Source organism: Taeniopygia guttata, chromosome W (assembly GCF_048771995.1).
Source record: "Taeniopygia guttata chromosome W, bTaeGut7.mat, whole genome shotgun sequence".
NCBI classification, from domain to species: Eukaryota; Metazoa; Chordata; class Aves; order Passeriformes; family Estrildidae; genus Taeniopygia; species Taeniopygia guttata.
Window position 1 is genome coordinate 22160881 of NC_133064.1, and position 25184 is coordinate 22186064.

The following is a 25184-nucleotide window of genomic DNA, read 5'->3' on the forward strand; positions in this document are numbered from 1 at the left end:
TTTTTGGTTGTCCCAGCTCAGGGCTCCTGTCCGAGTTCAGGTTTTTTTGGGTTTTGTTGGGTTTTTTTTGGGTTTTTTAAGGTTTTTTGGGGCGTTTTTTGGGAGTTTTTTGGGGGTTTTTTTGTTGGTTTTTTTGGGTTTTTTTGTGGTTTTCTTGGTGTTTTTTGGGGTTTTTTTTGGGGTTTTATTGGTGTTTTTTTTCGGGATTCTTTAGGGGGTTTTTTGTGCGTTTTTTGGCGTTTTTTTCTGGGGTGGTTTGGGTGTTTTTCAGGTTTTTAGGGTTTTTTTATAGGGTTTTTTGGGGTTCTTTTGAGGATTTTTATGGGGTTTTTCGGGGTTTCTTTGGGGTTTTTTTGGGGGTTTTTTGGGTTTATTTGGTGGTTTTTTGGGATTTTTTTTTGGTTTTTTCGGTGTTATTTGGGGTTTTTTTGGAGGTTTTTTGGGTTTTTTTCGGGGTATTTTTGGGTTTTTTTGGTTCTCCCAGCTCAGGGCTCCTGTCCGAGGTCAGGTTTTTTGGGGTTTTTCGTGGGGTTTTTTTGGTTTTTTGGGGGGTTTTTGGGTTTTTTTGGGGGGTTTTTTTGGGTTTTTTAGGGGTTTTTTGGGGCGTTTTTTTGGGTTTTTTTTGGGTTTTTTTGGGGATGTTTTGAGGGGATTTTTTTGGTTTTTTGGGGGTTTTTGGGGGTTTTTTTCTTGGGGTGGTTTGAGTGTTTTTGGCGTTTATAGTGTTTTTTGGGGGGTTTTTGGGGGTTTTTTTTGAGGTTTTTTATGGGATTTTGGGGGGTTTTTTAGGACTTTTTTGGGGCTTTTTTTGCGTCTTTTAGCAGTTTCTTGGGGGTTTTTGGGGTTTTTTGGGGGTTTTTGGGGTTTTCTTCGGGTTTTTCTGGGGTTTTTTTGGAGGGTTTTTTGGGGGTTTTTTGAGGGTTTCTTTGGGGTTTTTTGTGGGGTTTTTTTGGGCTTTTTTGGGTTTTCTTGTGGTTTTTTGTTTGTTTTTGGGGTTTTTTGGGTTTTTTTTGGGTGATTTTTTGGTGTTTTTTGGGGGATTTTTTTGGGTTTTTTAGGGTTTTTTGGGGTGTTATTTGGGTTTTTTTTGGGGTTTTTTTGGGGCTTTATTGGATTTTCTTGGGGGGTTTTTTTGGGTTTTATTGGGGGTTTTTTGGGGTTTTTTGGGGTTATTTTGGGGATTTTTTTGGGTTTTATTGGGGTTTTTTGGGGGTTTTTTTGGGGGTTTTTTTGGTATTTGGGTTTTTTGGGGGGAGTTTAGGGTTTTTTTGGTTTTTGGGGGTGTTTTTTGGGTTTTCTTGGGTTTTTTTGGTTTCTTTTTGGGGTATTTTAGGGTTTTATTGAGGGTTTTTTTGGGATTTTTTTGGGGGTTTTTTGGGTTTTATTGGGGGGTTTTTGGGGATATTTTGGGGCTTTATTGGGTTGTTTTGGGGGGTTTTTTGGGGTTTCTTTGGGTTTTTTTCGGGGTATTTTTGGTTTTTTTTGGTTGTCCCAGCTCACAGCTCCTGTCCCAGCTCACAGCTCCTGTCCCAGCTCACAGCTCCTGTCCAAGGTCAGGTTTTTTTGGGTTTTTTGGGGTTTTTTTGGCGTTTTTTAGGGATTTTTATGGTTTTTTAGGGCGTTTTTTGGGATTTTTTTTTGTGATTTTTTGGGTTTTTTTGTGGTTTTCTTGGCGATTTTTTTAGGGTTTTTTGGGGATTTTTGGGGGATTTTTTTCGGTTTTTTAAGGTTTTTTGGGGGGTTTTTTGGGGTTTTTCTCAGGTGGTTTTTTGAGGTTGTTTTGAGCTTTTTTGGGGGGTTTTTTGTGTATTTTTTTCGATTTTGGGGTTTTTTGCGTGTTTTCGGGATTTTTTTGGGGTTTTTTGGGGGTTTTTTTGAATTCTTTTGGGGTTCTTTTAGGTTTTTTTGGGGTTTTTTTGAGGTTTTTATTTTTGTTTTTTTCTTGGTTTTTGGGGGGGTTTTGGGGGGTTTTTGGGGGGTTTTTTTGGTGTTTTCAGGTTTTTTGGTTTTTTTTGTTTTGTTTTTTTGGGGTTTTTTGGCGGTTTTTTGGGGTGGTTTTTTGGGTTTTTTTTCTGGGTTTTTTGGGGATTTTTTTTGTTTTTTTGTTTTTATGGGGGTTTTTTTGTTTTTTTTTTCAGGTTTTTTGGCTGTTTTGGGGGTTTTTTGGGGTTTTTTTTTTGGTCTTTTGGGATTTTTGGGGTTTTTTTTTTGTTTTATTGGGGTTTTTTTGGGGGGGGTTCATCCCGCCACCATAAAAGTCTAAAAAATCATCCTCACTTTTGTGATGGTTTTAAGCATCCCTTTTTTTATGCACGTATCAACATATTCTTTATTTAATTATTGCGGCACAACCAACACAAATTATTTTTTTAATATCCCACCAATTACCCCATAAAGAAAATGAGAAAAAAACCCAAATTTTCTTAGTTATAAACCCAGTTTTAACACAGATATATTTATTATTTTTTTTCCTCTTAAGTTTTACCAAAAAAACCCGATCCTTTTATTGCTTCGCTGACAACGTCAACGTGGAAAAATCACCAAAATTTTTTTTGGTGTTTTTTTTGGGGTTTTTTTTGGGGTTTTGGGTTTTTTGGGGGGTTTTTTTAGCGTTTTTTTTGGTCTTTGGGGTTTTTTGGCTGTTTTGGGGGTTTTTGGGTGTTTTTTGGGGGGTTATTTTGGGGGGTTTTTGGGGGTTTTTTTGGGGGGTTTTGGGGGTTTTTTTTAGTTTTTGGGGGTTTTTTTCTGGGGCTTTTTTTGGGGTTTTTTTTTGGGTTTTTTTGCGGGGTTTTGGGGGTTGTTTTTGGGTTTTTTTTGGGGGGTTTTAATATCCCGCCAATTACCTCAAAAAGAAAATAAAAACAACCCCAAATTTTCTCCATTAAAAAAACCAATTTTAACACAGATATATTTATTATTTTTTTCCTCTTAAGTTTTTCCAAAAAACGGACCATCCGCCGTGATCGTATCTATTCGTCAGCACTGAAAAATCACCGAAAAATTTAAATTTTAACCCTAAAAAAAATTAAAACTAAATGGACAATATGTCTCTGGCCAACACCCCGACCAGCAACGACGCGTGTCTGAGCATCGTGCACAGTTTGATGTGTCACCGTCAGGGCGGCGAAAGCGAAACCTTCGCCAAACGCGCCATCGAGAGTTTGGTGAAAAAGCTGAAGGAGAAAAAGGACGAGTTGGATTCGCTGATCACGGCCATCACCACCAACGGGGCTCACCCCAGTAAATGTGTCACCATCCAGAGGACTCTGGATGGAAGGTTGCAGGTAAATCGCATTTAAATCGGATTTTTCAATAGATTTTCTGTCTGTTGTAATTTTTTAATTAGTTGTATTCATGGTTTAAATTGGTGATTTTAATGGGGGATGTTCGGATTGGTGATGGTGAAGTGGGTGGCGCCCAACGCGTCACACAGGAATTTTTCCTCTTCCAATTATGCACCCAAAATACCAAAAAAAATACAAAAACCACAAAAAAAAAACAAAAAACCCAAAAAACGCCAAAAAATGCCAAAAAAACAAAAAAAATCCCAAAAAACCCAAAAAACCCCAAAAAACCCCAAAAAACTCACCAAAAATCCCAAAAGAACCGCCAAAAAAACACCAAAAAAACCCCAAAAAAACCCCGAAAATCCCAATAAAATTCAAAAAAACCCCCAAAAACCCGAAAAAACTCCAAAAAAACCCCAAAAACCCTCTAAAAAAACCCAAAAAAACGCCCAAAAAAACCACCAAAAAACCCCCAAAAAATCCCAAAAAAACCCCAAAAACCCGTTGGCCAAACGCGCCATCGAGAGTTTGGTGAAGAAGCTGAAGGAGAAAAAGGACGAGTTGGATTCGCTGATCACGGCCATCACCACCAACGGGGCTCACCCCAGTAAATGTGTCACCGTCCAGGGGACTTTGGATGGAATTGTTATGAACGAGCACAATAGGCTTTCTAATCCAATTAAAAAGATTTATTAATGGTAGGAAACGAAAGCAAATCAGCGCGCTGGGCAGCAGTTATTCCAACTACCGCACTTTCGTGCCCCGTTCCCCCCCAACTTATTGGGTCTTTTCTTCCGGATGTGTGACGTTCTGGTGTCTTTTCTGCGCAGGTGCACTCTGTTGCTAGGTGGTCGTTTTCTGCCTCCTGGTGGTCGTGGGATGAAGGCCAGTAGTCTTCCTCAAGGTTGTCCCTGTGATCTGGGAATTTTCTCAAAAGAAGAAATGTTATTTCTAGGCACGTTTACCCGCATTCCACAAGAGTACATGTTTGCTAAGACTGTAACGGAACTGTCCTTGAAGATATTCGCTTAGGTGCTTTGGTGCCTAGCAACCTCAACTCCCTAAATTAGTTTCAACTCCCTAAAACAATTTGTAACGAAATTGTCCTTGAGAGATATTCTGGAATGCCTGGCAAAATGAGAACATATTCAGACAAGTGAAAACTCTAAGTGAAAATTCTATTTTATAGATGTGAAAACTCTATATTATGAACAAAAAGGCCTTATTTTCCTAACACAGAGCACAAAGATTGGCTCTTTTCCCAGGGAAAGAAAACTCACCAGTCCAGGTTCCTGATGTCAGTTTGTAGAGCTCGCCTGGGACTGTCAGGGCAGCACAAGTATGAGGTTGTTGTAGCTCCTGTCTGGGGCTTATCCATGCATGTTCGGATTTTTTGCAGTCAGCTGCCCGCTCAGGGCCACAGGACTCGGAGCGAAAACATCGGCTCTTTTCCCTGGGAAAGAAAACTCACCAGTCCAGGTTCCTGATGTCAGTTTGTAGAGCTCGCCGGGGACTGTCAGGGCAGCACAAGTATGAGGTTGTGGTAGCTCCTGTCTGGGACTTATCCTTCAATGTTCGGATTTTTTGAAGTCAGCAGCCCGCTCAGGGCAACAGGACCCAGAGCACAAAGATTGGCTCTTTTCTCTGGGAAAGAAAAATCACCAGTCCAGGTTCCTGATGTCAGTTTTTAGGGCTCTGCTGGGACTTTCAGGGCAGCACAATAATGAGTTGGGGGCAGCTTCTGTCTGGGACTTATCCTTCGATGTTCCGATTTTTTGCAGTCATCTGCCCGCTCAGGGCCACAGGACTGAGAGCGGAAACATCGGCGGTTTTTCCTGGGAAAGAAAACTCACCAGTCCAGGTTCCTGATGTCAGTTTTTAGGGCTCCCCTGGGACTGTCAGGGCAGCACAAGTATGAGGTAAGGGCAGCACCTGTCTGGGACTTATCCTTGGATGTTCGGATTTTTTGCAGTGAGCTGCCCGCTCAGGGCAACAGGACCCTGAGCACAAACATCGGCTCTTTTCCCTGGGAAAGAAAACTCACCAGTCCAGGTTCCTGATGTCAGTTTGTAGGACTCCCCTGGGACTGCCAGGCCAGCACAAGTATGAGGTGGGGGCAGCTCCTCTCTGGGACTTATCCTTCGATGTTCGGATTTTTTGCAGTCAGCTGCCCGCTCAGGGCTACAGGACCGTGAGCACAAACATCGTCTCTTTTCCCTGGGAAAGAAAACTCACCAGTCCAGGTTCCTGATGTCAGTTTGTAGGGCTCCCCTGGGACTGTCAGGGCAGCACAAGTATGAGGTGGGGGCAGCTCCTGTCTGGGACTTATCCTTCGATGTTCAGATTTTTTGCAGTCAGATGCCCGCTCAGGGCCACAGGCAAAAACCGAGGAGGCTGCTGCGCGCTAAGTTCGAGTTTGTCCGTGCCACCTGGCCGATTCGGGGGCGGGGCGGCGCGCTCCGTGGCTGGCCGCGATCCAAGAGAGGCTGCGTGTGGAGCCGCGGCGCTGCAGCCGGCACGTGCAGGAGCCGCGGCGACCGCGGCAGCGGCGGCGGTTCGGCTCTGGCAGTCAGGGTCCGGGCGAGAGAGAGAGCCGCGGCGGCACTCAGGGATCTGGCGGGAGAAGAGGCGGCGGGCCGGGCAGCAGCAGCGAACAGGGGCCAGGCGGGAAAAAAATCACCGGGGCGTCCCCAACCGGCTCTATAAGTACGGGATAGGGGAAACCCGGGGCGGCCAATGAGATAATGCCACGGGGGGACTAGGGACAGTGGGGTGCAGGGGTCCAATGGGAGATGGACAGATGGATGGGTGCCCGGTCGTCTCTCGACCCCGCCGCGTGGCTGACAGATGGTCTGAGAGACGTAAACAGAATGACTGGGACCTTTCTCGGGAAGGCAGACCGCGGGGGGAAATGGGAGAACTTGGGGGGTCACTTACAGAGTGCGGGGGGATACCATGAATGACCTTATACATAATAGAACATATAATAACACAATTCCACAACTCCCTCTTCTGTTTTTCAAGAGAAAAGAACGGAAAATAACTTAAATGGGAGATTTTACAGTCCTTTTCCCCATCGTTGAACCCAATGTCTGCTTGGTTCTTCCCTGGCTGTCTGTGTTGAGTGGATGTCAGCTCTGATGGGGCGGTGAAGACTGCGTGGTCGATGTGCACGGTGGAATTGATGACCTTTAAACCTTTTAACATTACTAAAACTCATAATAAGAACAATGAATGTTGACAGTAACATAATTCAGCATTCTGGGGAGGGGAGGTTTAAATCAAAAGGGAAAGGTGAGTCCAGGGAACTGCATGGTGAAAGGGAAGGTTCTGAAAGAGAAGGTGCTGAATCAAAAAGGAAGGGGGGAGACTTTCTCCGTCTGCGGAGGGCTGCATGCTTCACCTGAGGATCCTTTTTCTTATCAGTCTGGTGTTTGGGGACATATGGCCGGACAAATTTGGACGGGACCCATCTCAGTCCTGAGGGCGTGGACACGCAAGCGTATCCCCGTCCCCAGGTAACTATCTCATGGGGCCCTTCCAGCTGCCAAGTCTCTGGATTTTTGATGATCACTGGTGGTTTTTCCCTAACCTTGCTCAACTCGTGGTTGTTAAAGTGCCTGGTGACTGGTGGGTTGAAGTTTACAAAAGAACAATTTAGGAAATTCAGTGTAAAGAGGGCACGCGCGAGCCGAACTTGGGGGGACTCCACCTTCATAGTTGGTGTTTGCTGTTTCAGCATGCGTTTGAGACTCTGATGAGTCCGTTCCACCACTGCTTGACCTGTCGGGGAATATGCGATGCCAGTTTTGTGCTCTATTCCCCATTGCTGCAGGAAGCTGACAAATCCCTTGGATGTGTACCCGGGGGCATTATCTGTTTTTATCAATTTAGGGACGCCCAGCATAGCAAAGGCCTGTATCAGATGCTTTTCAATGTCTTTGGCCTTCTCCCCTGCGTGGGCAGAAGCAAAGACTGCCCCAGAGAAAGTGTCCACGGAGACATGGACGTACTTCATCCTCCCAAAGGAATGGATGTGAGTAATGTCCATCTGCCATACCTCGCAGGACTTCAGACCCCTAGGGTTTGCCCCTGAGCTCACCGATGGTAGGGGGAGCGACTTGCAGGATGGGCAGGTGGCCACAATGGCTCTGGCTTGGTCACGAGTGAGGTGGAACTGCCGGACCAGCCCGGGCGCATTCTGGTGGTAAAACTGGTGGCTGATCTTAGCCTGCTGGAACTTATCTGGGAGCGGAGCTACCTGTGCCGGGGCAGCAGCAAGAGAATCGGCACGCCGATTGCCCTCTGCCAAAAACCCTGGCAAGTTGGTATGTGACCTGATATGCATCACATAAAAGGGTTGCTCTCGGTGGGAGACTAGCTTAATCAGTTTCGAGAGCAACTTGTGCAGGGCTTCGTTGGACACGCCCTGCAGGACTGCATCCTGCGCTCTAGACACTACACCAGCTACATATGCCGAATCAGTTACCAAATTAAAAGGTTCAGAGAATCGCTCAAAGGCCCTGACGACGGCAGCCAACTCAGTTATTTGAGCGGAGCCTTCCACCTCCACAATGTCTGTCTCCCACTGTTGCGTCTGGGGGTCTTTCCAAGTTATTACAGACTTGTGGGAACTCCCGGACGCGTCTGTAAAAACTGTCAAGGCCTTGAGTGGCTTTTTGCTCTGAATTTGTTTGATGGACAATGCAAATTGAATTTCTGATTCAAAAATTTTGTGGGCTGGTCTCAAAACTGAAATTTTGCCTGTGTAGCTGTCTAGAGAGAACTGCAGGGATTCATTTTCCTGTAACAGATGTTCTAGCATGGCCTTGGTGAATTGGCCTGATTCCAATTTGATGGGAATGTGAATGCATTCAAAGTCACATCCAGCTAACTCTCTGATCCGAGCTCTTGCTTTGCGGATCAGTTCCGCTACTAACTCCTGTGGCCTTGTCATTCTCTTGGACCGATGGTGACTTAGGAAGACCCATTCTATGATGGAGAGTGGGTCCCTTCGGTCTTGGTCCTTGCCCTTCCTTGGGGTGTCTGTCCATTGAAATATCACACCATGGAGGTGTGGCAGCCTGCCCAATATGATGAATTTAAAAGGCAGGTCCGGATCATACCGGTGGGCCTGTCTGGCAGACATTGTCTCCTGGACCCTAATCAAAGCTGCTTGGGCCTCTGGGGTCAGTTCCCTGGGAGAACTCGGCTCCTCCCCCCCTTTCAATAAATCGAAAAGAGGGGCTAGGCCTCTGTTTGTGATGCCTAGCCATGGCCTCACCCAGTTCAAAGAACCGCACAGCTGCTGGACGTCTGCTAGGGTCCGAATTTTGTTTTTGATGGCCAATTTTTGCGGAGTAATAGTCCGCTTGGTAATTTCCAAGCCCAGGTACTTCCAGGGTGGCATCTTTTGAATCTTATCTTCTCGCAGCTCGAACCCTGCAGCAACCAACGCATCGGTTGTCAGGTTAAGCGCGTGTGTAAGGAGATCGTCATTGGGAGCACAAATCAGGATATCATCCATATAATGCTGGATGATCACGCCCTCGGTGGCTGTACGGACTGGGGTCAGCAATGAAGCTACGTACTGCTGGCAGATGGTGGGCGAGCATTTGAGGCCCTGTGGCAATACTCGCCAGTGGTACCGTTCCATTGGGGCTTCTCGGTTAAGGGACGGAACCGAGAAGGCAAAACGTGGTGCATCGTCTGGGTGGAGGGGGATATGAAAGAAGCAATTTTTGATGACAATCACAGCCAATTCCCAATCTTTGGGTAACATTGTGGGGGACGGCATCCCTGGTTGGAGTGGACCCATATTTTCGATCACATTGTTGATGGCACGGAGGTCGTGGAGCAACCGCCATTCGTCTTTGCCTGGTTTTTTCAGGACAAAGACGGGGGAATTCCAAGGAGATGTTGTTTCTTGGATATGTCCCTTGGCAAGTTGTTCTGCCACGAGTTCTTGGAGCGCTTTTAATTTTTGTTTATTGAGCGGCCACTGCTCTACCCAGATTGGAACATCAGAGAGCCAATTTAACTTTTGGGTAGGACGCTCCTCAGTGACCGCTGCCCGAAAAATCTGGGGGGTAGGAATGGTCAATGAGACCCCCCACTGGGCCATCAGGTCCCTTCCCCACAGGGGCTCCGTGTAATCCAGAACAAACGGACGCAGGTAAGCTGTCTGTCTGTTTGGCCCCTCGAATTTGATGATGTTTTTTGACTGTTTTGCCAATTGTGCCCCTCCGACACCTTGAATGTGTCCAGCCACGTCCTGCAACTCCCAACGCGACGGCCAATCCCGTGAGGGAATGACTGTGACGTCTGCCCCTGTGTCCAAGAGGCCGTTAAGCCACTTGTGCTCACCGCCGTTCCACATGTAACACTCAATTTTGGGTCTATCCTTCCCAATTACCTGGGCCTGACACACCTCGTAGATCTGCTTTGCGGATTTCCTCCACAGGTCTTCTGGGTAGACAGGGGCCCCAGATACAGGTATGGCTTGGGCGATGATTTGCCCTTTGGGAAGGTAGACTGGCGGGTGAGCACAGTGCAGCCACAGCACCAGATGTTTAGGGTTTGCCGGTGTCAAATTGGGTGCGATAGTGATGTCGAGTGGCGTGTATTTTGTGTCCCCAAGGACGATGTACTTACTGTGGAGTTTTCTCCAGGTCCCTGGGTCCTGTGTGTCCACTGTGACAAAGTGCCAATTGCTGTCCCTGAGCAGTAGGTGTTCGGTTAGGGCCAACCTGTATGGAGAGAAGTTAGACTGGGTGTTAAGGATGGGCCTGGGATGGTCGGGGTCCCGACCAAGCCATGCCTGTGAGATGAAATTCCCAACTCCTCCCACGCAGGCTGGTTCACCAGCTCTTGTTCCCCTATTGTGCACTCCAGAAATGTCATGTTTGGTATTATAGTTATTGTCCTCAGGTGGGTATGCTACTGTGTTGTCCCTCCTGCCCCCTGATGTTATGTTTCCCACCAAATTTGTGTCCTCACGCAGGGAGGGACTGCGCTGGGAAATCAGTTTTTTGAATGTCCCCCTGAGTTGGAGGCACCTTGCCCTTGCTGCTGTTTTTTAAAACGCAAGAAGTCCTCTTTGAGGGGGCAGTGAGATGCCCAGTGTCCTTTCTTATTGCACAGGTTGCAGGGCCGTCCTGGATGGTAGCCTTTGGGTGGTGGCCCAGTGAAGCGGCGTGCAGGAGCCGGAGCCGTGGATGGCGTGTGGGCTTCGGCAAAGGAGACTCTCCGTGATGGCGTTTGGGGTGTCCCCGGAGGGTCTTTTGAAGGCAGGGTGACCCTTCGAGCGCACACGTCCAGCATGTCTTGGAGCGTTGGCTCTGGGTCGAGGGGCAGGCTCAGCATCGCCTGTCGGCAGGCCTCGTTGGCATTCTGCAGGGCGATCTGCTTCACCATGCCCTGCCTCAATCCGTCCTCTGGCACCTGCGATTCAGCTGCCCTGTGCAACCTGTCTACGAAACTAACGAAAGATTCCTGTGTCTCCTGCTTAATAGAAAAACAGTTAACGACAGGACCACGGGGTTTTAACTTAAGAAATGCTTTTTCTGCCACATTGGCAGTTGCTGCCAATGCCCCCCTTGGAATCTTTTCAGCCTGTGTTGTTGCCACGTCCCAATCCCCTATCCCGCACAGGTGGTCAATGGTTAACATGCCTCCATCGGTGTCAGAGGAGGTCTCGGCTTTTGCCCAAAATTGCGGTAATGCATCCCGTACCTCCCGCCTCCATGCGGATTCCCATACCAAAAACTCAGCTTGAGTAAGCAAGCACAAAAACAGAGCGCGAATGTCAGCAGGGATGTACTCGTTGGAGGAAAGTTTGGTCAGGAAAGTGAATACTTTCGGGGACTTTTAAAAGTCAAAGTCTTTTTGGGTTTTGCAAACATTTTTAATTACAGCCTGTGGGATGGGGGCCCACTGTGCCAAGGGTCTGCCCCTCTGCCGCGGGGTGTAAGTGACTGGTGCGGCAGAAAAGGCAAGCAGGGGTTGCGGCAGGTCGCGGCTTCCCCCCTCCCCCCTCCCTCCTCCTCCGCCCCCCCCCCTCCTCTCGGGAACCGAGGCGTGGGAACCAGAGGGCGGGTCGCGGGAACGGAGGGTGGAGGCAGGACCAGGGCTAGGGGGTGTGGCTGGTGTTACATCACCCCTAGGGGCGGGGTCGGAGGGAGGACTGCTGAATGATTCATTAGGGGAGGTGCCAGAAGGGGGTGGAGGGGAGGGGTGGGTGGAGAAGTCTTGAGAGTGGGAGGGGTTGGCTGTAGGGCGAAGGGGGTCGTTAGGAGACAAAGAATGCAGGGAGGGGGATGGGCAGGCCATGCGGTCTCCTCCATCTTGTGCCCTGGGGCAGGGAAGGGGGTCATTTTGGGAAAGGTCCAGGGAAGGATCTGGGGTTTTAAAACTCACAACTTTGCAACGAGAGGAGGTTTGGGGAGGGGAAGGGTGCAGGGCGATGCCAGCATCGTCCTGCAGTGGAGCCTGGGGGTTAACAGAGAGGCCAGAATCTGCCTGCGGCTCGTTTTGCCGGGATGCCTGTCTGAGAATCCCCGGGCTAGGGAGAGAGGGATAGGAGAGGGGTTTTGGGGGATTTGGGGGGCTTGGGAGGCAGCGTTCGCCCTGCGGTGGCTCTGGCTTCCCTTCGCAGTTATCTTTAACAATATTCTTTAATTGGATTGCCAGGTGGATAAAAATTGAGAGGGACTGATCCTCTTTTTGGGCAATTTCTTTTTCCACTCGGTCCCAGAATTGAACTTTGTACAAATTTTCCTGCGACAGGTCCTGGAAAGACTGCAGAAGCCACCGTGCAAAATGCTTCACGTCTGATTTTTTACATTTCTTCCCTCCCCCCACTAAAATTCCTAGGGTTTGAACATAAATTCTCTCCTGTGACACAGACATTTTTGCACCCATTATGTCGATGTTAAGGCGTGTCACAACCCTCGCGGCTGGTAAAATAACAAAAGAAAAAAAAAGACACCTGTAGGAGACTGGGAAGCCCTCCCTTACAAACTCCCTGAAGCGGGAGACAAAATGTGGGCTCTTACGCCCTCTTCTGGGGGAAAAAGAAACTCACCCCAAAGGGAGCAAGGCGTACCCAGCCCAGGGGGACCCCGGTAACTCACCACGGGTCCGGCGACGTCCGAAGGCGAAACGAAAATTCCAGCTGCGAAGTTTTCGCCGTGGGGGGGGCCGAGCTTTGGCGGTGCTAGCCAAAGGTGCTGGCCCCACCCCTCTGGAAGCCCTGGCTCCTTAAAACGGAACCGCGGCTTGCGAGGGTGTTGTAACGTCCACGAGGTAAATCAACGAGCTTTTCGGGGCTCGGTGGTCCTCAGTCCGTGTGCTTGGAGCTCCCAAGCAACGCGTTGGTCGCCACAACTGCCTTAGCGCTCTCTCTTGTCCCCCTTTTCGTCCCAGCTAGCTCTGTGAGGGGGGGGGGGAGCGCTGGCAACTTCCGTGTTTTCCGGCGAACCCTCGCGGATATCTGCCGGTGCTGCGTGGGTCTGGGAGTGAGGCGAGTCCCGAGGCGAATAAAAGGAGAGAGACTTTTTCCCCCGCGGGCGATATCTCAGTTTATTACGGCTTGGTTGGGAAGGCAAAAACCGAGGAGGCTGCTGCGCGCTAAGTTCGAGTTTGTCCGTGCTGCCTGGCCGATTCGGGGGCGGGGCGGGGCGCTCCGAGGCTGGCCGCGATCCAAGAAAGGCTGCGTGTGGAGCCGCGGCGCTGCAGCCGGCACGTGCAGGAGCCGCGGCGACCGCGGCAGCGGCGGCGGTTCAGCTGCGGCAGTCAGGGGCCGGGCGAGAGAGAGAGCCACGGCGGCACGCAGGGATCCGGCGGGAGAAGAGGCGGCGGGCAGGGCAGCAGTAGCGAACAGGGGCCAGGCGGGAAAAAAAGCACCGGGGCGTCCCCAACCCGTTCTATAAGTACGGGATAGGGGAAACCCGGGGTGACCAATGAGATAAAGCCACGGGGGGACTAGGGATAGTGGGGTGCAGGGGTCCGATGGGAGATGGACAGATGGAAGGGTGCCCGGTCATCTCTCGACCCCGCCGCGTGGCTGACAGATGGTCTGAGAGACGTAAACAGAATGACTGGGAACTTTCTCGGAAAGGCAGACCGCGGGGGGAAATGGGAGAACTTGGGGGGTCACTTACAGAGTGCGGGGGGATACATGGAATGACCTTATAAATAATAGAACATATAATAACACAATTCCAAAGGGGGCAGCTCCTTTCAGAGACTTATCCTTCGATGTTCAGCTTTTTGCAGGCAGCTGCCCGCTCAGGGCCACAGGACCCGGAGCACAAACATCGGCTCTTTTCCCTGGCAAAGGCAACTCACCAGTCCAGGTTCCTGATGTCAGTTTGTAGGGCTCCCCTGGGACTGTCAGGGCAGCACAAGTATGAGGTGGGGGCAGCTCCTTCTCTGGGACTTATCCTTCGATGTTCCGATTTTTGGAAGTCAGCTGCCCGCTCAGAGCCACAGGACTCGGAGCACAAGCTTCGGCTCTTTTCCCTGGGAGAGAAAACCCAATAGTCCAGGTTTCTGATGCCAGTTTGTAGGGCTCCCCTGGGACTTTCAGGGCAGAACAAGTAGGAGGTGGCGGCAGCTCCTGTCTGAGGCTTATCCTTGGATGTTCGGATTTTTTGCAATCAGCTGCCCGCTCAGGGCCACAGGACTCGGAGCGAAAACATCGGCTCTTTTCCCTGGGAAAGAAAACTCACCAGTCCAGGTTCCTGATGTCAGTTTGTAGGGCTCGCCTGGGACTGTCAGGGCAGCACAAGTATGAGGTGGGGGAAGCTCCTGTCTGGGACTTATCCTTCGATGTTCGGATTTTTTGAAGTCAGCTGCCCGCTTAGGGCCACAGGACCCTGAGCACAATCATCGGCTCTTTTCCCTGGGAAAGAAAACTCACCAGTCCATGTTTCTGATGTCAGTTTGTAGGGCTCCACTGGGACTGTCAGAGCAGCAGAAGTATGAAGTGGGGGCAGCTCCTCTCTGGGGCTTATCTTTGGATGTTCGGATTTTTGCAGTCTGCTGCCCGCTCAGGGCCACCGGACTCGGAGCACAAACATCAGCTCTTTTTCCTGGGAAAGAAAACTCACCAGTTATGGTTCCTGATGTCCGTTTTTAGGGCTCCCCTGGGACTGTCAGGGCAGAACAGGTATCAGGTGGGAGCAGCTCCTGTCTGGGACTGATCCTTCGATATTCGAATTTTTTGCAGTCAGCCTCCCGCTCAGGGCCACAGGACCCTGAGGAGAAACATCGGCTATTTTCCCCGGGAAAGAAAACTCACCAGTCCAGGTTCCTGATGTCAGTTTGTAGGGCTCCCCTGGGACTGTCAGGGCAGAACAAGTATGAGGTGGGGGCAGCTCCTGTCTGGGACTTATCTTTTGATATTCTGATTTTTGCAGTCAGCTGCCCGCTCAGGGACACAGGACTTGGAGCGTAAACATCGGCTCTTTTCCCTGGGAAAAAAAACTCACCAGTCCAGGTTCCTGATGTCAGTTTGTAGGGCTCCCCTGGGACTGTCAGGGCAGCACAAGTATGAGGTGGGGGCAGCTCCTGTCTGGGACTTATCCTTCGATTTTCGGATTTTTTGCAGACAGCTGCCCGCTCCGGGCCACAGGACTTGGAGCGTAAACATTGGCTCTTTACCATAGGAAAGAAAACTCACAAGTCCATTTCCTGATGACAGTTTTTAGGACTCCCCTGGGACTGTTAGGGCAGAAGAGGTATTAGGTGGTCGCAGCCCCTGTCTGGGACTTATCCTTGGATGTGCGGATTTTTTGCAGTCAGCTGCCCGCTCAGGGCCACAGGACCCTGAGCAAAAACATCGGCGATTTTCCCTGGGAAAGAAAACTCACCAGTCCAGGTTCCTGATGTCCATTTTTAGGGCTCCCCTGGGACTGCCAGGGCAGCACAAGTATGAGGTGGGGGCGGCTCCTGTCTGGGACTTATCCTTGGATGTTCGGAATTTTTGCAGACAGCTGCCCGCTCAAGGCAACGGGACCCGGAGCACAAACCTCGGCTCTTTTCCCTGGGAAAGAAAACTCACCAGTCCAGGTTCCTGATGTCAGTTTGTAGGGCTCCCCTGGGACTGTCAGGGCAGCACAAGTATGAGGTGGGGGCAGCTCCGGTCTGGGACTTATCCTTCGATATTAGGATTTTTTGCAGTGAGCTGCCCGCTCCGGGCCACAGGACTTGGAGCGTAAACATTGGCTCTTTACCATGGGAAAGAAAAGTCACCAGTCCAGGTTCCTGGGGTCAGTTTGTAGGGCTCCCCTGGGACTGTCAGGGCAGCACAAGTATGAGGTGGGGGCAGCTCCTGTCTGGGACTTATCCTGGGATGTTCCGATTTTTTGCAGTCAGCTGCTCGCTCAGGGACACAGGACCCTGAGCACAAACATAAGCCCTTTTCCCTGGCAAAGAAAACTCACCAGTCCAGGTTCCTGATATCAGTTCGTAGGACTACCCTGGAACTGTCAGAGCCGCAGAAGTATGAGGTGGCGGCAGCTCCTGTCTGGGACTTATCCTTAGATGTACGGATTTTTTGCAGTCTGCAGCCCGCTCAGGGCCACAGGACTCGGAGCGAAAACATCGGCTCTTTTCCCTGGTTAAGAAAATTCACCAGTCCAGGTTCCTGATGTCCGTTTTTAGGGCTCCCCTGGGACTGTCAGAGCAGCAGAAGTATGAAGTGGGGGCAGCTCCTCTCTGGGGCTTATCTTTGGATGTTCGGATTTTTGCAGTCTGCTGCCCGCTCAGGGCCACCGGACTCGGAGCACAAACATCAGCTCTTTTTCCTGGGAAAGAAAACTCACCAGTTATGGTTCCTGATGTCCGTTTTTAGGGCTCCCCTGGGACTGTCAGGGCAGAACAGGTATCAGGTGGGAGCAGCTCCTGTCTGGGACTGATCCTTCGATATTCGAATTTTTTGCAGTCAGCCTCCCGCTCAGGGCCACAGGACCCTGAGGAGAAACATCGGCTATTTTCCCCGGGAAAGAAAACTCACCAGTCCAGGTACCTGTGGTCAGTTTGTAGGGCTCCCCTGGGACTGTCAGGGCAGTACAAGTATGAGGTGGGGGCAGCTCCTGTCTGAAACTTATCCTTTGATGTTCAGATTTTTTGCAGTGAGTTGCTCACTAAAGGCCGTAAGACTCGGAGCGTAAACATCGGCTCATTTCCCTGGGAAAGAAAACTCACCAGTCCAGGTTCCTGATGTCAGTTTGTAGGGCTCCCCTGGGACTGTCAGGGCAGCACAAGTATGAGGTGGGGGCAGCTCCTGTCTGGGACTTATCCTTCGATGTTCGGATTTTTTGCAGACAGCTGCCCGCTCCGGGCCACAGGACTTGGAGCGTAAACATTGGCTCTTTACCATAGGAAAGAAAACTCACAAGTCCATTTCCTGATGACAGTTTTTAGGACTCCCCTGGGACTGTTAGGGCAGAAGAGGTATTAGGTGGTCGCAGCCCCTGTCTGGGACTTATCCTTGGATGTGCGGATTTTTTGCAGTCAGCTGCCCGCTCAGGGCCACAGGACCCTGAGCAAAAACATCGGCGATTTTCCCTGGGAAAGAAAACTCACCAGTCCAGGTTCCTGATGTCCATTTTTAGGGCTCCCCTGGGACTGCCAGGGCAGCACAAGTATGAGGTGGGGGCAGCTCCGGTCTGGGACTTATCCTTCGATATTAGGATTTTTTGCAGTGAGCTGCCCGCTCCGGGCCACAGGACTTGGAGCGTAAACATTGGCTCTTTACCATGGGAAAGAAAAGTCACCAGTCCAGGTTCCTGGGGTCAGTTTGTAGGGCTCCCCTGGGACTGTCAGGGCAGCACAAGTATGAGGTGGGGGCAGCTCCTGTCTGGGACTTATCCTGGGATGTTCCGATTTTCTGCAGTCAGCTGCTCGCTCAGGGACACAGGACCCTGAGCACAAACATAAGCCCTTTTCCCTGGCAAAGAAAACTCACCAGTCCAGGTTCCTGATATCAGTTCGTAGGACTACCCTGGAACTGTCAGAGCCGCAGAAGTATGAGGTGGCGGCAGCTCCTGTCTGGGACTTATCCTTAGATGTACGGATTTTTTGCAGTCTGCAGCCCGCTCAGGGCCACAGGACTCGGAGCGAAAACATCGGCTCTTTTCCCTGGTTAAGAAAATTCACCAGTCCAGGTTCCTGATGTCCGTTTTTAGGGCTCCCCTGGGACTGCCAGGGCAGCACAAGTATGAAGTGGGGGCAGCTCCTGTCTGGAACTTATCCTTCGATGTTCCGATTTTTTGCAGTCAGGTGCTCGCTCAGGGCAACAGGACCCTGGGCACAAAAATCGGCTCTTTTCCAAGGGAAAGAAAACTCACCAGTCCAGGTTTCTGATTTCTATTTTTAGGGCTCCCCTGGGACTGTCAGGGCAGAACAGGTATGCGGTGGGGCAAGCTCCTGTCTGGGACTTATCCTTTGATATTCGGATTTTTTGCAGTCAGCTGCCCGCTCAGTTCCACAGGACCCGGGACACAAACATTGGCTCTTTTCCCTGGGAAAGAAAACTCACCAGTCCAGGTTCCTGATGTCAGTTTTTAAGGCTCCCCTGGGACTGTCAGGGCAGGACAAGTATGAGGTTTGGGCAGCTCCTGTCTCGGACTTATCCTTGGATGTTCCGATTTTTTGCAGTCAGCTGCTCGCTCAGGGCCACAGGACCCTGAGCACAAACATAAGCTCGATTCCCTGGCAAAGAAAACTCACCAGTCCAGGTTCCTGATGTCAGTTTGTAGGACTCCCCTGGAACTGTCAGAGCTGCACAAGTATGAGGTGGCGGCAGCTCCTGTCTGGGACTTATCCTTGGATGTTCAGATTTTTTGCAGTCAGCTGCTCGGTCAGGCCAACAGGACTCGGAGCACAAACATCAGCTCTTTTTCCTTGGAAAGAAAACTCACCAGTTCAGGTTCCTGATGTCAGTTTGTAGGGCTCCCCTGGGACTGTCAGGGCAGAACAGGTATGAGGTGGCGGCAGCTCCTGTCTGGAACTTATCCTTCGATGTTCGGATTTTTTGCAGTCAGCTGCTCGCTCAGGGCAACAGGACTCGGAGCACAAACATCAGCTCTTTTTCCTTGGAAAGAAAACTCACCAGTTCAGGTTCCTGATGTCAGTTTGTAGGGCTCCCCTGGGACTGTCAGGGCAGAACAGGTATGAGGTGGCGGCAGCTCCAGTCTGGGACTTATCCTTTGATATTCGGATTTTTTGCAGTCAGCTGCCCGCTCAGTGCCACAGGACCCGGAGCACAAACATTGGCTCTTTTCCCTGGGAAAGAAAACTCACCAGTCCAGGTTCCTGATGTCATTTTGTAGGGCTCCCCTGGGACTGTGAGGACAGCACATGTATGAGGTGGGGGCTGCTCCTGTCTGGGACTTATCCTTCGATGTTCGGTTTTTTTGCAGTCAGTAGCCCGCTCAGGGCCACGGGACTCGGAGCACAAACATCAGCTCTTTTTCCTTGGAAAGAAAACTCACCAGTTAAGGTTCCTGATGTCAGTTTGTAGGGCTCCCCTGGGACTGTCAGGGCAGGACAAGTATGAGGTTGGGGGAGCTCCTGTCTGGGACTTATGCTTTGACGTTCCGATTTTTTGCAGTCAGCTGCTCGCTCAGGGCCACAGGACCCTGAGCACAAACATAAGCTCTTTTCCCTGGCAAAGAAAACTCACCAGTCCAGGTTCTTGATATCAGTTTCTAGGACTCCCCTGGGACTGCCAGGGGAGCACAAGTATGAGGTGGGGGCAGCTCCTGTCTGGAACTTATCCTTCGATGTTCCGATTTTTTGCAGTCAGCTGCTCGCTCAGGGCAACAGGACCCTGGGCACAAAAATCGGCTCTCTTCCAAGGGAAAGAAAACTTACCAGTCCAGGTTTCTGATTTCTATTTGCAGGGCTCCCCTGGGACTTTCAGGGCAGCACAAGTATGAGGTGGGGGCGGCTCCTGTCTGGGACTTATCCTTCGATGTTCGGATTTTTTGCAGTCAGCTGCCCGCTCAAGGCCGCAGGACCCTGGGCACAAAAATTGGCTCTTTTCGATAGGAAAGAAAACGCTCCAATCCAGGTTTCTGATGTTAGTTTGTAGGGCTCCCCTGGGACTGTCAGGGCAGAACAGGTATTAGGTGGGGGCAGCTCCTGTCTGGGACTTATCCTTCAATGTTCGGATTTTTTGCAGACAGATGCCCGCTCTGGGCCACACGACTTGGAGCATAAACATTGTCTCTTTACCATGGGAAAGAAAACTCACCAGTTCAGGTTCCTGATGTCAGTTTGTAGGACTCTTCTGGGACTGTCAGGGCAGCACAAGTATGAGGTGGTGGCAGCTCCTGTCTGGGACTTATCCTTGGATGTTCGGATTTTTTGCAGTCAGCTGCCCGCTCAAGGCCGCAGGACCCTGGACACAAAAATTGGCTCTTTTCGATAGGAAAGAAAACTCACCAGTTCAGGTTCCTGATGTCAGTTTTTAGGGCTCCCCTGGGACTGTGCGGACAGCACAAGTATGAGGTGGGGGCGGCTCCTGTCTGGGACTCATCCTTCGATGTTCGGATTTTTTGCAGTCAGCTGCCCGCTCAGGGCCATGGGACTCGGAGCAAAAACATCAGCTCTTTTTCCTTGGAAAGAAAACTCACCAGTCCAGGTTCCTGATGTCAGTTTGTAGGGCTCCCCTGGGACTGTCAGGGCAGCACAAGTATGAGGTGGGGGCAGCTCCTGTCTGGGACTTATACTTCGATGTTCGGATTTTTTGCAGGCAGCTGCCCGCTCAGAGACTTAGGAATCGGAGCACAGACATTGGATCTTTACCCTGGGATAGAAAACTCACCAGTCCAGGTTCCTGATGTCAGTTTGTAGGGCTCCCCTGAGACTGCCAGGGCAGCACAAGTATGAGGTGGGGGCAGCTCCTGTCTGGGACTTATCCTTCGATGTTCAGATTTTTTGCAGTCAGCTGCCTGCTCAGGGCCACTGGACCCTGAGCACAAACATCGGCTCTTTTCCCTGGGAAAGAAAACTCACCATGTCGCCCTGATTCTTGAATTTTCTAAAGCCTTCTGAGTTTACATTTTATTGGGAAACTTTCCCACACAGTTTCTGTAAATAATGTTTTGTTTTGCATTCCTCCATGGGGGTGGAGAGGCTTGATGTACTAGTGCTTTGTCCAATGTCTTCGGAGAGGTGGCCCATTCACTCTCCAATCCACTGTCACCTTTGGAGAAGTATAAAAGTTGGAGTCAGAAAATAAACGCTCTCTTTTTTGCCTTGCAAGGTGGCAGGTGGCTCGCGTTGTGCTTTCTCGTGTCCTATAGCGACATCTGGTGACCGCCGAAGTGTATTGCAGCTTAGGCTGGGAACTGTTGGTGAGGTCTTTCTGTTTGTTCCGCGCGTTGCCTGTTGCTGGTTTTTTTTTGGTAATGGAGAGCTTTGAGGGCATTAGGGAGGAGTCTGGCTTTGGACGTTTGGAGGGAGGTGCTGAAGCGGAAACGCGTTACTTTTTATTGGGATGATTTTGAGAGGCTGTTTTTATGGGCAAGGGAGCAGGGATTCTTTCCCAATCTTGCTGTTATAAATTTGCGCCACAACGGAACATAATCCAATTAAGAATTTTATTAATTTACAGCAAGTAGGATATGGACAAAGGTAACAGCGCTGGGGAAGCAAACCCAAAAACTTCCAAAAACCCGAAGCTTTGGCTGCTCCCCCGATTTCGCTCCAACTGTCTCCTTTTATTCCTATTTCTTCTTTTGTCTCCCTGGAATTTGCAAGTCAATTCCTGCCGTTATCTTGTGTTTGTTTAAGCAGTCCCCTAGTGTGAATGGTTGTTGTGATCTTTATCTTCAGTCTCCAGAGTTGAAGTGCTTGTTATCTTATCTTGTATCAGCTGTGTCCGTTTGCTGTTTGCATACCTCCGTGGTCTAACTTTATCTCAATAGACAATACCTCAGTCTGTATTTTTTCTCACAGTTGTCTAACTTTTACATATATCTTAATAAACAATATCCCACTCTGTAGTTTCTCACAATTGTCTAACCTTTACATATATCTTAATAAACACTATCCCAATCTGTAGTTTCTCACAATTGTCTAACCTTTACATATATCTTAATAAACAATACCTCAATCTGTAGTTTCTCACATTGCTGAGGCCCTTTCCTGGGAGAATTGGTCTCCCGTGGGAGATCGCCTCATGGATGCCCTGCTTGATAATCGTTTTGAAGATGTTGGGCCGCTGATGATGCTGTTTAAGAGGTTGGATGCCATTTGGCAGGGGTCTGAGGTTGGCAGTTCTCGGGCTTCTCTGGGGGACCTATCTGTCTTGGATGCGGATGCTGGGGAAGCCGAGTCTCTGTACAGTTGCCCTGATTCCCCTAGCCCCGGGGGGAGTGAGCCGGAAGGCGGCTCCTCCTCTGGTGTGGTTCGGGCTCCCAGGCCACTGGCTCCAGGCATCCAGTCGGTGGAGCCGGTTCGGCCGCCTCGCCCTGCCCCGCGTCGCAGGCGTAGTGGGCTGGGCGGGAAAGCACTTTCTCTTTGTGCCTTCCCGGCGCTCGGGGGTGAACGGGGGCCCGTGGATCAGCCCCCGCCTCGGATTGCGTCTGACTCGGTGACGGTGAATTGCCCGAACTGTGGTGTTACATTTCCCCTGGAGAAGACACAGGCGCATTCGCCCGGTCCGGTCTCGGGTTCATCTTCTGAGGAGGAACCCGCTCCGATCCCTGAGCCTGCGCGGCCTGCCGGGCATGCGCAGGCGGTGGGGGCCGCCAAAGGCGGGGCGTTGGTCACTGTTCCATCGGACCCCGCCCCGGCAGGCGGGCAGCCCGCCCCGTCCCGCCTGATGGGGGCGGTGCCCACCGGGAGGCTGCGCGGTGCGGGTCCGACGCTCCTTGGGGGCGTGCCGGACTCCCTTGTGTCGTCCCGCGGTGACGTGTCTCCGCGCGCCGCGTCTCCCTCTGCGCCCCGTCCTTCCCCCGTCCTGGGGGATGGGAGCGCTGCGCTGGGGTTGCGGTCTGCGCCTCCGCCTGCGCCCGCCGCGGTGCCCTCTTCTGATACTGCAGACAGCACCGCTGGGGTACCGGCTGGTTCGGTTCCGCCTTCCCCACCTGCCGCGGGGGCCGGGACTGCGGCACAGCGGGGCGCTGGGGTGTTCACCTTTAGCGCGACTGCTGACGCGGCCGGCGGGAGACCGGTGACTCCCCGTGGCCGCGGATCCTCCCAGTCGACCTTGTGGACCCTCCCTGCCTGCCAGGTGACCGTGCGTCCGAAGGACCACGGGCGGTTTTGGCAGGAGGTCCTGGATAAGGCTGAGGAGATGTGCGACTTCGGCCCCTCGCGGAGCCTGCCGGATCAAGGGGAAGGCTCCTCTGGCTCTGCTGATGCTGCGGGGGGCGTGGTGTCCGGTGATGTTGCACCGCCTCGCAGCCCAGGGGCTGCCACTGTCCCGGAGTCTACGGGACACGATACAGTGGATAATGCAGCCTTACCAGGGGGTCCTCAGGCTTTCCCTGTGCTTAGGGGTGTTACTCATAACACTCATCAGCCCTTTTCATTTAAGGTGTTGAAGGAAATCCAAGACACCGTTGCACAGTATGGTGTTGGGTCTGATGAGGTTATGCAGACGATCCGATTACTTGTTGCTAACCTGCTGACGCCTTTCGATAATCGTTCTGTGGCTCAGGCTCTTTTTAACCCTGTGCAATTTGACGTATTTGAGGACAAGTGGGCCGCTTTAGTGGCCAGCGCAGTACGGAAGAATGCTACGCGGGGGCAGCAGGATCCCAGACGTGTAGCTACCGCCGACATGTTGATGGGCACAGGTAATTATGTTGATCCTCAGGGGCAGGTGGGATACAATCCTCTCGTGCTTGAGCAGTGCAGGACGTTAGGCTTAGCAGCTGTGATCCAGACCTTAGAAATGGCTGCCCGGATGGAACCCTTTCTGACTGTTGTTCAAAGGGCCGATGAGTCATTCATGGACTTTGCATCGAGGTTGACTGCCTCGGTGGAGCGGCAGGTGGTAGAACCTGAGCTAAGGCGAATGGTCCTTGCGAGATTTGCTAGGATCCACTGCAACGCAGAATGCAAGAGAATCATACAGGCTCTTCCTGAAGGGGCTACACTTTCACAGATGGCAGCGGCCTGTGCAGACCTAGGCCCCTCGGTTCGGAAGGCGGATGCTTGGGCTGTTGCTGTGCAGCCGGTCTGGGCAGCACCGCAGGGCTGGCAGCAGCCCCGGGGTGCTGCTCAGGCGAGCACCAAACGGGGGAAGAAAGCACAGAAAGGAAAATTTCCCTCGTATGTTTGTGGCCGGTGTGGAAGGCCAGGCCATCCTGCAGAGGTTTGCAAGGCGACGGTTCATGTTAATGGCCAAGCACTCCCAGGCCCGGGAAACGGGAAGCAGAGCGCGAAGGGGGGGCGCGCTCAGACACAAGTTCCTCTCCAGACCCCAGAGCCCATGGAGGTCTGCTCGGCCAGCTTGTCGCCAGCACCTGCGGGTCAGCAGGTGTGGATGTCTGCACAGCAGCAACAGTCGTGTTAGACTCTTGCAAGGTGCACAAGGTTCCCCTGGACGCCTTTGGTCCCTTGGGTGAAGGCATGAGCGCCTTCCTCATGGGGAGGTCTAGTGCCACCCTTCAGGGCGTCATTGTGCACCTGGGTCTCATTGATGCAGGCTTCACAGGGCAGATTTGTGCAATGGTTTCCACACCCACACCCCCTGTTACGATCCCAAAAGGGACACGGCTTGCTCAACTTGTGCCTTTTAAGTCTTCTGTTCGCAGGACGACTGACCGGTTGCGAGGTGATGGCGGTTTTGGATCCACTGGGCCGCCTCAAGTTCACTGGACTGCTGTCCTGACCAAAGACCGTCCCGAGATGCTGTGTACCCTCTCCATCCCTGATGCAACACCGTCAGAGATCCGCCTGCGCGGGCTCCTTGACAGCGGCGCTGATGTCACGGTTCTCTCCCTTGCCGCCTGGCCTCCGGACTGGCCCCTGGATCCAGCGGAGACGTCTGTTGCGGGCCTGGGGGGAACAGCACGGTGTTATGTGAGCCAACGGCCTGTGCTGGTCACAAACCCAGAGGGACAGACGGCCTGGATTAGGCCTTATGTTACTTCTTCTCCTGCTAACCTCTGGGGGAGGGATGTTCTATCTGCGTGGGGGGTGCGCATTGGGACGGGTTTTTGATGGGGGCCACTGCAGCGAAGGGCGCAGAGTGTCCTACGCCTCCTATACGGTGGCTGGTGGATACACCTGTTTGGGAAAACCAGTGGCCCCTCCCTCAAAATAAACTGATCGCCCTTCGGAAATTGGTGCAGGAGCAGCTGGACCAGGGTCGTCTGGAGCCTTCTAACAGTCCCTGGAACACCCCTGTTTTCTGCATCAAAAAGAAGTCTGGGAAATGGAGGTTGTTACAGGACCTCCGGAAGGTCAATGCTGTCATGGAAGGCATGGGAACATTGCAGGCGGGCATGCCATCGCCTACCATGCTTCCTGCAGGCTGGCCGATCTTCATCGTGGATTTGAAGGATTGTTTCTTTACAATTCCTTTGCATCCCGATGACAGACCGAAATTTGCCTTCACGGTGCCAGCAATTGACAATGATGAGCCTGCACAGCGATATCAATGGAAAGTTCTGCCACAGGGGATGCGCAATTCCCCAGTCATATGCCAATGGTATGTGGCCCGTGCCTTGTCTGGAGTTCGTAAGCAGTTTCCTGATGCACGTCTGTATCATTATATGGACGACATCTTGGTGGCTGCGTCCACTCAGGATGAGCTGCTGAGGATTCAGCCTCGGTTGCTCGATGCTTTGCATGCTCATGGGCTGCAGGTGGCTCCAGAAAAGGTTCAACAGCAACCTCCTTGGAAGTATTTGGGGGTCAAAA